At 39.9% G+C, this 13,598-nt stretch overlaps 1 protein-coding gene across 3 annotated transcripts in view; it reads right to left on the reverse strand.

The window, feature by feature from the left end:
- The window catches only part of NUP93 (nucleoporin 93), an 80,810-nt gene that overhangs the window by 60,699 nt on the left and 6,513 nt on the right, over nt 1–13,598 (reverse strand). The gene's annotated exons all lie outside the window — the stretch shown is intronic.

Here is a 13,598-nt window from a genome sequence, read left to right on the forward strand (position 1 = left end):
AGTCTTTGGATTGTGCTTCCCACCTTCTTCTCAGAATATGTGGTTCCAAGCAACATTTGTTGCCAAGATGTATTGCTAATACTAATTTCCAGCCAATATATTATGTATTTCATCTCAGAGAGAAAATGTTACAGGCACTTCTTAAGTGGCAACGAATGCAGAAGAGTTTGAGGAAGAAATCTTGCGAGACAAACAGAGCAAACCTATAACTAAGAGCAGATAGATCTACTGAGACAAACAACTAAATCCTGCCCTTTAAGACAGACTGCAGATTCAGTCCCCCGACACTCATTTTACTACTGGAAGGAGATCTCTTCTGCTATTCTGCTGCAAGAGGACATTATTTCTCCACAAAGCTTAGCTTTGAGTATTTATTACAGGGATAACTTCTGACTGAAAAGAAAGACTTGCTTCTTTCTTCCTGGTGAAGCTTTGCAAAAGGCACGCCATTTCTGGCACTCCTGGGGATGGATGGACTCACACATAATGTTTCTTCCCCAAACTCAGCACCCCTAAACATCAGCAAGAACCATTCAGCCTTCAAAACAAACCCCAGGTTCTTTTCAGACAGAGGACTGCCCCGCTTACTACCTACCATAAACAGAGGGGCAGGAGAAGGGCTAGAGGTTTCTAGCTGCCTTCTGACAGCTTTCAAGTGACACAACATAGTGTGCCTTACATGCTGGAGAGATTCCTCTGAAAGAAAATGCAGAAGGCTCAGACCAAGTGAGGAAAAAGCAAGCAAACACAGTAACCCAGAGGAAAGAAGGAAAGGAGTTAACAATTCTGCTACGGCGACTAACAGGAATATAACCAAGTGACAAGTTACAGATCAACTCTCAACCAAAGTTTCACACGAGTAGTTGATGTTAATCCCTTTCCAGCTCAGCTTCCCCTGTTCCAGCAACAAGCCAGAGGATGTGTCCACCTTGAGCGCCTGTTTCCATAATTCACTAAATCATAAGCTTATTAAAAACACAAACCATGGAGAAGATGCAAAGTTTTTCCTCAGAAGAGAAAAAAAAATAAAGAGGACATTAGAAAAGGTAGAGAATAAGGCATCTAAGGGTACAAAGCCACAGACAAACAACAAAACATTTAGCACAGCACATCAACTAATTATGTACAGCACTATCATGCACTTCGTCCTACCAGCAAATATGAAGCCAAAACATCAACCTCGAGTCAAATAGCAAAACAAAAATAAGAAAAGTGATATTGATTCACTGTATCTGTTGAGTAATCAAGCTTCTTACCATTAGAAATGAGCTGCAAATTTTCTGGATAAGCCATCTTTAACCTTTGAAAAATTAAATCATAGCTTGATTTGACAGGGACTAAGAAGAGAAATATAGCAGGGTTAGCTCTATGAAAAACCCCCCAACAAACAGTACAGTGTCCAAATGTGTAATTCCACAGCATTTGCATCCAGCTTCCGCCATTTAGCTTTCATTAAGACCTCAAGGTAGGCATGGTCTCTTCTAGTCAAGACAATGGTGGGTCTTTTGACTACTGAATTAGTGCTTATTTCAGATTCATTACAGCCTTTTGGTTTTTGTATCTACTTAACCGAGAGAGTAAAAGGATTTAAACATGTCATTTTCTGTTACAAGCCTTGGGGCAGGAGAGGAAAGAAATAATGAATGTTTCAGAGTTACTATATGGTAACCATAGCAGGCAAAATCAATTACTGCTGAGGGGATCTGGAGATAACATGCAGGTTCCCACTCATCTATTTGAAATGTGGGGGCTTTTTTCTCCTCTCCATTTCCTCCCCCACTTCTCTTCAGAAATGCCTTTTCTCATACATTAGAATCCTACTGGCTTGCAAACACATTTAGAGAAAAGGATTTGTCATGATACTGTACGGTATCCCCACCTGTGCACTCCCACTTATCTGAGATTAAAATCAAATCCTTCACAGATTGCTACTTCTGCCTTTCACACCCAGTTTGGCTACACTGAATTTTATTATCAGAGAAACCAAACAATGATGGGGCTTTATCAAGAACACTGCATAAGCTGGACAGCCATCCTCAAAAGGCAAACTGCAGGACAGATTTGGGGAATCAGCAAAAGCATGTGACAGGAGATGGGAACCCTTTCGGGATGGTAACATTAAAAAAACCGAACCAAGTAAGAGCTGGTACTTTAAAAGTCCGAAATAAGTGATCCAGAAAGGGCAGATCCAGAAATCCGGTTCATAGAGGTCTGAACAACAAGGAAAGGATATCTGTTTAAATGATGCCAAGCTCAAAACCAATAAAAGGCAATAAATTTTAACACAATCTGTAATTGAATTGTGGAACTTACTACCACAGGAAGATGGTAAAGCCAAAAACATAATGGGATTAAAACTGACTCAGTATGTATATGGATATTGACAATATCTAGAGTTGTGTTTAAAATTGCGGAAAGACTTGTTATCCCTCATGCTCCAGGATTTTTAACCAATCTCTAACCACTAGAGAACAGGGCGAAGCCTAATGAAGCAAGTAGATAACCCCATGAACATCTTTGCCAGTGTTTCTCCTCCGAATTATCCGGTGCCAGTCATAAGCACATAAAGGCAATTGCATAGATGTGTCCCAAATCCGATCTAATAAATCAACTCTGACAAATTTAGTTTCAGATAATCCCACATCTTTGACTCAAGTCTAGGATAGCCAACTGAACCAAAAAGGTTTAATAAAGCTGCTGAAATTGAAATTAAGCACCGACATGTTTACCGCAGTCTTTCCTCATTCACCAGCTTTTGAACAGCACTCACCTAACACTGGCGAGCCTTCCCTTTGCTCCCGCAAAAATACTAGGAGTTAGAAAACCTCTCTCCCCTTCCCCACCTCCACCCCACAATAAACACTGAAGATACCACACAATCCAGAAATTGATGCTTGAAAAGGACAGTCCCACTTGCATTGCAGTGACAAAAGCTGGCAACATGCTATTTTATTCTCTAAAGTTATTTTAAAACTAAGCCTCTCCAACCTTCTCAAGCCATTTTTTCCAAAAAACAATTAAGCATGCTGTTCCAATTAAGTTAAAGAATAATCTGTTAGCTGTGGCTCAAAATGCTGCATAAGCAGATCCTTTCTGGTGGAAGCACCATGCATCTTGCATGCTTGCAGAGACACAAATAATAGAATGGCATAGAAAATTTCCAGCTCATCTCCCTAAGCTTCTTCCGGTCATTTTCACGTGCATGGAAAACTAACATGAGACATTGCACAATAACTGCTTTTTGTTTAAACAGGAGTTTAATGGTTGAGCTCAAATTAAGTCAATAACCCTCTTGCACCCAAAATATTGTCAAAGTACAGACCTGAGTCAAGAGTGGGCAGGAGGTAATAAATGAATCCAAAGTAGGAAAACAAAGGGAATAAATACAACTGGAGTAAGGGGAAAAAAAGAGAGTGGAAGATGAGAAATAAAGGACAGGAGAGAAAACAGAAAGGAGGCAGCGAGAACAGAAGTTGTGCCAAAAATCTAAATGAGTGAAGCGAACGCACGTGTCCTTAGTTCCACCTCAAAAAGCTGCAACTTTCTTTCAGGAGCATATCTTGGCAGGAATAAGAATTCATTTTGACTTCAAAAAGGAAAGTTAAAAAACATCCATACACACAACCCAAACATTTCTTCTGCAAGCTGCCAAATTTTCAGGCTGCCGTTTTGCATGGGCAAGCTTAAGTACATCCACAGTTTGATGCCCAGGCATTGATGAACAATTTACACACTTATTAGTGACTATGTTAAACCAAAGCTTGATAATGCCTAGGATTGAGATTTTGGATGTAGAGTCAAAGTGACTAATTACCTCAGCAGAGAGGAGGGCATGCACTACAATATACCTGTGGCCTTTCCCAGACTGCTAAATTATGCAAATGGCTTAGTAATAAACCCTGGTGGAATTCATCAGTGGAGTAACACTTTCAAGAGGCCTGAGTAAATTAGGGGGGCTTGAAAGGAGAGGAGGGAGTCAAGAGCTGCAGCAGCCACTCGTTTTTCTAATAGATTTGACAAACAGCCTCGCTGGAAAGAAAGCGTCCAGAGTTTTATGCTGTTTGTGACCACAGGAGTTCAGAGAGACACGCTGGCCTGCTCACGTTATAAACTTCCCTTGTGAAAGAGCGATTCGTTTGGTACAGCTCACAGCGCCACAATGGATTAGTTGAGAAAGATGCTCAAAACAATGCTTACGTAATAAAGACATTACCAATAAACCCTGTAAAAACAATAGTTCAGGAGAAAGGTAACAAACCCACCTCTCTATACAGGTGAGCTCCAAGCCACTCTGTCCCATTTCAGAAGTTTGCTGAAGATCAGAATTCTTGGGTTTTTTCCCCCCTATTGCAGTTGGGAAATCGTCTTTATTTCTCCTTTTCAGAAGAACTGAAAAGCCATACTGACTTAAAATACGTAAATGTTTAGTTTTCAGTCCCAAACCTATAGCTTAAATCCATTAACTCACCGGAACACTGGGATGGAAAGCTTCTGCCACCCGCAAAAAGTCCCTGCAACAAGACCTCTGTGTGTCTTCCCAAAGCCCAGCATCTCCATTTCCAATTTCCACAGAGGCACTAGAAGGACATACCATAGTCCACTCAGGAAATAACTGGATTACTTCAAAACTAAATACATTAAAATGAAAAGAAAACAACACTCCAAGTTGTGGTCTTACACTGTTACTATCCAAAATGCTGTTAATATTTTAGGAACCTAATTTACGTTCTTGTTAATTTTTCACATTTACCCCTTTAATGCAAGAAAGATGAACTGGGTTCACTTTTGTATATAACCAGTTCCACTTAAGTTCCAGCACAGCCCTGCAGATCTTTTATTTCAGAGCTATAACCAAGGTACTGGAAATCTCCAAATTCTCTCCCATAAAGTCTACACTTTCTTTGTAATGGTTTCAAAATTGATGGAAATATCAATATTTTACAAAACAAAATGGAGTGGTGCTTTGCAAAAGCTACATTTAAGCCTCAAATAAATAAATAAAACCAACTCCTTAGCCCAAGTAATTGCTCTATCACATCATACGTGGAGGTGACAAATTGCCAGGCTGCAGGAATTTGCATCTCAGCATTGTTTCTTCTCACCAATCTGTATAACCACAGAGATGAAACCGTTCTACTAAATTTTTCCAGCACCATGAAAACGCTAATTCCGATAGTTCATTTGCACACGCTGAGCACATACCATCTAGGTCAGTAGTCGATGCAGGCACTAAATTAATGGGACGGCATGACATTAAGAGGTACCGCGTTGCCAGAAGTGCCGTCCTCCTGGTAAGATGCAACACAGACCCCGAAAGTCATTAACGATCCCACAGTAATTCTTGCAATAGTAACATTGCTCCAAGCAGGGTCTTGGTGAAATTCTGACTCAGATACTCACATCCCACCAGCCGAGGTTCGCTCTAGAGTTTCAGCTACACATGGTGTTTTAAAGGGTCCTGCAATGCTACCAAGAGAAGCACAGATGTCTGCACCTCTGCACAGGAGAGGCTGCATTTCGGATATGTGATCTCCAAACTGCCTTTTATAGCATATTTGCCCCTTCACAGGGGTACGAGTTAACATTCAATTAGGAATTGGAACAATTTTCATCGAAGGGCAGAGCTACGCAGTGTAAGGAGGACAAAAGGGGGGGGGGGGGAATGAAAGTCAAGTGTTATGACTCAAAAATCTGGTCTCTGTTTCAAGTTGTTTATGATAGTTACCTTCAAAGATGTTTATTAAGAGTCTACAGCCGTACCTATTTGAGATGCAAAGAGCATATCTGGATTAAGCAGACAGGAAATATAAAATGTGCCAGGACGTAGCAGAATTTAAATAGATCAATAAACACAGCTACTAGAACAAGAGTTCTCAATTTTTCCATCTCATGACCTTGTATTAGCATAAAGTTTTGCAATGTCCCTTTCATACCCTCTCTTGTTTACCCGTGATGAAAGAGAAAGGCAGATCATGTCTCTCCTCTCCCTGTTCCTAGCCCTTTAGGGTTAGGAATCCATGATCAGAACCACGATGAACTGGAAGATCGCCACATAATTACTCCAGTTAGCATGCAACCAAGCAAACAAAAGAAATTTGAAATAATTTGGTATCACAGCATTTATTGAGTGACTGTAACCTGGCCAACTAACGGAACACCATAGAGTATTCTACATTAAATGTGCCATGGTTTGGGGTTTTAGGGTGTGTGTTTTTAAGGTCAATAAGGCCAAGGTAATTGAAAACTGCACTACTACATCATGTTATTACATCAGTAATGAAAACTAGAGAAAACTGCTGCTTAGGGGTAAAGTAAGCACGTGTGGGGGGAAAAAGTGACAAGCAAAAAAAATAACACCCAAGAACTCCAAATACATTCCCAATGTTTTGGGCTTGCTTTTTTTTTTTTTTTTACTCCTGCTCTTTTTTTATGCAGTGTTACTCACTCACCTACCTAATGCCAAAAGGAGCTTTTTTTGGGTCAGCTTATTTATTTATTTTTTTTGCTTAAAAACCCAACACACACCAAAAAGCCCACACTGGCTATAAAATAGAGAAGCCTGTACTCTGAAAGCCCCGTCACATCCCAGCCTATGCACACCTTGGCTTTTCCCAGGGCATTCGTTGATCGGCACAGGCCTCGAGAGGCTCGGGGCCAACATGTTCGTTCAGAGGGGCCCTGGGAGACGGCTCAGCCTCAGGAAGGTGGCAGACAGGCCACCGAACCCCTGGCCGTGTGCTGCGGAAGCCCTTGCAAGCTTCATCACTCAGCAGAGCACCGCAGACAGGCTGCAGTTTTCCTTCAGAGGTTTACGTAAAATTGTTACACGTTACCTAAAAGAAGGGAGACAAGCAAACACAGCAGAGATGAGTAGGTTTCTGTAATTTATATTTCTAAGGTCCACAGCCCTTAACTCCATTTGCTGCACATCAAAACACTCGTTCATTCCACATCGCCGCTTTTTCAATTGTGTTAAAACTGCCTCTGGCCACATTTAATTACCAGTATATTTATATTCTTGATTTACATGCCTAAATATATACATTAAGGGTCAAATCCTGAATGAAATCAATGAGACAACCTAGGCAAAGAAGATAGAAGGATTTGATACTAACACACACTAGTAATGGGAGGGAAAAAATGACTTCTGAGAACCTTTGTGGAGATATTTTTGGACAATAAGATTCTACAGCTTTTAAAGAATCTACAGCTATGACTGCAAATAATATTTTTCATTCAGACTACAGCAAAGCAAAGAAACCAACGGGTAACAACTGCCCCCCTCAAAAAGAAACCCAAACCCCAACCAAACAAGGTAGAAGGTTGTCCTCTTGCATTCTGTGTCCTGGCTCTGCAATGGTTAAAAGGTCCTCACAGCTGTGCTGGCATCATCGATTAGGGTGAACAAGGAAGCGACAGAAAAATAAAGCCACCTTAATTTCAAGCTCCATTAGAACTGAAGGACTTGGGGGGGGGGGGCACGCAGGGGGGAGAAATCAATGTTTGGCAAATGGGAAAGGACAAAATCTGCAAAAGGAAAAATGCATTTTCAGGCTAAGCTAATGCAAACAATGGATGGTGAACAGCACTTGAGGTTGTCCCTTTAAGGTTGTGTCAGCATTTCCATTTATAAACTCTGATTTTAGTTACACTCTAGTAGATTACCACAAGCTTTGGTATTATTCTACCAGATAGCACAAAGTATATCACAAATGGTAATATAAAATAGCAGTAAGGGCTCACTGGTTGAATAATGCACCCTTTCGGTACCTGATGTCAGAGTAAGAGTTTTTAAATTACGAGTCATACACATACGTACAAACAAACAGAACATACAGTGCTGGGGCGAGCATCCTGGGACCCAGGTTCTACCAACACTAAAACATAAGTCAAAGCTGCCTTTGATACGAAGGCTGTTTACGGTACTCTGAAAAACTTGAAAATATCCCAGATACTTAATTTCAGTCTGCCTCAGTAGCCAGTTGGACAGATTTCAGTCTAACCTTCTGCCCTCATTTAGATAAAAGCTCTTATTTCTGTGTCTGGACTTCCAGAGAGCTACTCAGTCAATACTCTGAACATCCACACCCAGAAATCAAAACCAAGCCCTGGTATGCAACCTTTAATTTCAGCTCTGCCTAGATCAGAAGACCAAGGTGAAACTGTTGTACAAATGAGACAATTCAACAAAATTTTCCTTCAGTGTAACGGAGCCAGGACTTCACCTCAAACTTTCCAAGCAGATAAGCAATGTTTGCAAGGAGAGCTCGTGTCCGTTTCTAGCATTCATTTCACAGATCTGCACCAAGTCTTAAAAGTGAGAGCAACATCATTTCTTAAAGTTACCACCGTGACTTTAGACTTAGACATTGCAAAACAAGCATACAGAGGGACTAAATCTAGTATCGAGCCATCGTGACGTGTTCAAAACAAAGCACACAAAAAACCATAACGTATACTGTAATCAGTCAGGCTGTCTTAGTAGGTATAAATCAGGCCTTGATCCTGCACCTAACCCCTACAAGGTACCCCAAAGAAGTTTACTAGAGCATCACCGAACCTCTCCGACATCCACACATAAACCAAACAGCACACGTGCAAGAGCCAGGTCCCAGCTTCAGTGTTACGATAGCGCAGCCTTCCCATAACAAAACTTGTAGTAATTCCTCCTCTGGCTGCCATTACTGCGACCTGAGAGAGAGGGCTGCCCTTACTAGAAGATGACATCACAGTTTGAATCTTTGGAAGAGTCAAGAAATACCTTTTCTGAACAGAATGTCAATATTATGTTTATACACATATACCCCATCCTTACCTGGCATTTTCAAAAGCCAGAAAGCACAAACAAAAAACCCAACATGCATTTATGTGCTCAATATGGCATTAAGAACATCAAGAATCACTCAACTACCGCATTCAATTTTAGAAACATTTTGCCAAAATAAGGCTTTCTGACAATAGAGAAAATCTTGATCTTTGTAAACTCTTGACATAGGAATTGTTATGAACTGGATTTGCTGCGAGACATGTTTGTTGTGTCGCATGCAATTTAAGAACACAATCTTTGAAATGAGAGAGGAAAAAATACAAATTCATATAATTTAACAGCAAGCCTAGAATCTTTTTCATAATCTTCCCGGCCTACTGCTCTAGTGGGAGACATTTCCTGGACTTGCAACCCTTTTACGTGCAAGCAGTCTACATTTTACAACTGATAAATAATTCAGATAATTAATTGAGCTGCAATTTGGTGCACTTCTTTTTAGTCAGCACTATGGAGTACCATTTAAAAGAGGTTCTGTACAGAAAGACCCTCTTGCTTGTTAACCCAAGCTAAGGCTTCTATTAAGGTGAATTCCTAGATTCTCTTGACGCTCTGAACATCTCACATCAGCGTCCTGGGACTTCATGCCCTAGGATGCTCCCCTGGTTTTTCTTGCTGCGTTTTACTCTCTAGATAAGAAACAGGGTATTTCCTGGAATTCTCCTTCTGCAGTGCTGACTGCCATGATTTGAGAGATTAGATTCCAGCATATCTCTCTATGCTGCCCACATACAGCCCGCTAGAATAGACCACTACGTAAGAAGAAACAGAGACAGTAAATACTTTAGTTAAGAAAGCTGAAGAAGCTCAAGCAAACTGTCAGAGAAATCGCTGGATGCAAAGGAGCATCTACCTGCTCAAACTGAAACCTGAGGAACACCACACATACGAGAATAATTAAAGCATTAAAGAATCTACAAACTACAAGTAAGTTTCAAACAGGATTTAAGGCCGCATAAATTTGCTGCAAACTACACAGGCTTGTGAGTATGCGTGTTAAGCATCAGGAAAAGATGGAACTGAGAAAGGACAGCTGAGCCTACAATACTGACGATAAACTGTGAACCAAGTTCATTACGTATTTGGGAAGGAGTTTTTCTTGGTAAAAAAAAAGAGTAATGGTAATGCTAGCAAAGTGCAGGCTGCAGGGTTGATGCAGAACAGCACAGCCCTTCCCCATCCACAGAATTAAAGCCTACCAGTATGTCTGTGTAAGTACTGAGTAACAGCAGAGGAATAGTAAAGTCTTGTAACACAATAAACCAGATCCCTTCCTTACATCACTCTGCACACTGCCCTCCAGGATACAGTGAGAGCAACTTACAGAGGGAGAATTCTACACACAGTAAAGGGATGGCTCCATCTGGCCCAAAATAAACACAACAAGCCTGAAGAAGCCTTATGAAGCTAATTAGCTAGGAAGAACAAAACCAAATCCCAATTATCAGAAGATATAAGAAAAAGTAACATACAAAGAAGCTTTTGTAGCACATCTTTATCTAAAGCATCCAATAATTTTAAGACCTACTCGGTTAACAGAGTTAATTAGAGGACAGTGTATAACACAAAGGTCCTCTTACATAACTAAGAACAAAAACATAAGAAAAACTACTCTGAAAGGACAAAATTTGGTTGTTGACTGCATAACAGAACCTACAGCAGAGTGCAGACTTGTCCATATTCTAAGCAAGCTACTTTCAGGTAACAGACCACTGTTGACATTGGCCAGACAGCTTGAGATTTGACTGCAAATATCCTCAGATGAGAGCAGAGGATGATATTCTGCAAAACAACATAAAAACCCTTGCACCTGTTAAATGTTTGTCCCTGTTTGTTTTGCAGTTAAAACTGACACTTTACTCATGTGCCTGCAAGATGACCTAAAATGGAGCACCTTGCCATGCTTCCCACTGTAAATTGGGTTTAGCTAATTTACTATGAATGTTTTCTGCACATGGCCTGCAAAAAAAAAAAATTTAAGATTCAAAGCACACATGTATTAGGCCTCAGACATGAGTAGTTAGATTTAAATTAAAGTGATCACTGATTAAATCACCAGTGTTAATCATGACTCAAAACAGCAAACAGGGAACTTTGATTTAAATGATTGATTTTAATCCTGTTTTTCATTTGCACTTTTTAGCTGTTTTCCTAAAGGAAGGTCTGAATCTCATTGGCTGATTTGGCCATTTAAACACATTGATTTGCAATTAACCACTGTTCTTATGCTAAATTTGAAGCTTTTCCTGAACAGGAGGATACAATTGTATCTATATTCACAATATACATTTATTTAAAAAGCACAGTATTTATTCAGAATCTTAAACATTTTTATTAAGCTTGAAAACAATGAATGAGAAATTTCTTATTTACTAGATGACACACTCTTACACACATGCTTTGTGTCAAGCTCCACTACAATGAACTAGGATCCTGTAAGAAACAGGCCATGTAAAATATGTTCAGTCAATTAAAATGCCTTATATAAAGAAAAAAGTATCTGGCTTGTATTTCAGAATGTTTGCATTTCAAATTGTCTCTATGAGACCAAAGAAATCATTAACTTTAGTAGCAAAGAGACAGACTGAAAATGATGGCTAGATACAGAGGCATTTCAGCACCTGAACATGCAAACAGACCACTATTTAGAAAACTGTTGAGAATGCCTACACAAGGCAAGTACCCAGTTCCCACAGAAATCACCTGGAGTTAAAATCAACGGGTCTCAGACACCAAATGTATTTAAGCACACCTGAAAATCTCTTGATTTCAGGTGGTAAGATACTAAACAAAATCTCCTCCCACATCCTTCAAGCTTTCCCAATTAAGAAATCTCCTAAGTCACTTATTTTTTGTTTAAAAATATGCTTATTTAAATAATTTTAATAGTTTATAGCTAGCTTAGTCCATAATGTCAACTACCATGAATTCAAACTTAGACATTTCCTTTTTTAAAGAAATAAATGCATTCTAATGAAAAACATTAAAATATTGACATGGGTCAAAAAAAATATATTGGTGATAAGAAAATATACTGAGAAGATCACCAGAATATATCAGAATCACCATATCACATAAGGCCTTGAGATCTGGTATAATTAAGAAAGAAGAAAACCTTCATGTTTTGCTTATGTAACCAGTAAAATAAAGTAAAATGCAAGTATTATCCAGTCCTATCTGTTTTTTCATATGCCACAAATCTCAGATCCAAAGAGTCAAGAGCTCCACTGCTTCTGGGCTTGAGAATTGACATTAAGATTGCTCTTAAGGAAAACCACCAGAAATTAAAGAAGAATTAACAGCAGTAGTAAACCAAAAAAAAAAAAAAAAAAAAAGAGAAAGGGAAAAAAAAAGGAAGAGTTCCTGAAAAAAATCTAGACAGAATGGGGTCAAGGAAGACATGTACCAAGTTTAACATCACCAATACAACATCAGAAATTGGAACAAAGGAATCAAATGAGAAAAGACAGAAAGTTCACAGTGCCAGTGGTTGAGAGCTCTCACTCTATGATCACGCGATAGATAAAGTCTCCAGAGTGCGCTAATTTTTAGTGAAAAAGAGAGGAAAACCATCTGGGGAGGGCGAGAGAAGATAGCCAAATATGCTAGGAATTGCCAGAAGGTGAAGAGGTGCAGACGCACAAGAAATCCCATCTTTGAGAAACACATTGGATGCTCTGAGTAGTCAGTTCTCACACGCTAACTACTACTCCAAGAGGGCTGAAGGTAGCCCCAACACAGAGAGGTACTGCTCACACTGTGAGGAAACTCCACCTCACCACAGGCCCCAGGGCACACACATGGCCTGCTGGAAAGGCTACGGGCCTTAGAGAAGTAAATTAGATTAAGTAAATCCGCTTGAAGACAGGAGACCACAGGGCTCCTAAGCCTGGAATGAGACTAGACTAAGGGCCCATCCACCCAGAACGGACAGCACCAAATGCTTAAATAGAACATACCATTAGATAAAGTAGGCTATCTTCACGCACCTTCCTTCCTTCGCTTTCTCTTCCAAAGTAAAGTAGTTTAGGGCGAAAGAGAGCTTACAACTCTTTTGACCCTTTTAACTTAGTCATCTGCCAGTACAGAAAGAGAATATAAGCTTCAAAATGATTAACCAGTAATTCAGACTTATCTTCAATGCAACCCACAACATCAATTCGATAATGAGCTCTTAACTGAATAATGAAGACCGCAGATTTCTTCATCATGAAGATACTCTACAAGGGCAGACAACGATCATAAAGCAAAAATAAATAGATGGGTCACATTCATTTCTAAAACACCTGGGGAGATTACCTACAGAAAAATGTACAGATTAAGTCACACTGATGAAGTATATGAAACATTGCAAAGTCAGTCTACCACCAAGACAAGGTTATGACATCCGAGATACAGCAAGAGAAAAAGCTATACTCGCCTCTTTTGCATGTTGCCAACACCTCAAAATTGCTAAGTGGTCCACACACATTCTTCCAATCAGACATAAAAAAGGTCTCAAAACTATGAGGGAGAGGTATCCCTGTGCAATTTAGGCTTGCAGAGCCAACAAAGGCAGATCCATAAAGGCCCTAAGTATGTACCTAGTTCCTCTTGACTTCAGCAAGAGTTTGGAACTTAAGTACTTCTGCAGATCTGGTACTTAATGCTGCTTCTGATGGCTAACTCAAACATCTTTCATCATTGAAAGCAGCATCTCTCCTCTGTACTTCCTCTAGGCAGTGAATTAAACACAGAGCAAGACTATTTCCACAATAGGCTCAGAAGAGCTTTG

The sequence above is a fragment of the Balearica regulorum genome, chromosome 13 (assembly GCF_011004875.1).
Source record: "Balearica regulorum gibbericeps isolate bBalReg1 chromosome 13, bBalReg1.pri, whole genome shotgun sequence".
Classification (NCBI taxonomy): domain Eukaryota; kingdom Metazoa; phylum Chordata; class Aves; order Gruiformes; family Gruidae; genus Balearica; species Balearica regulorum.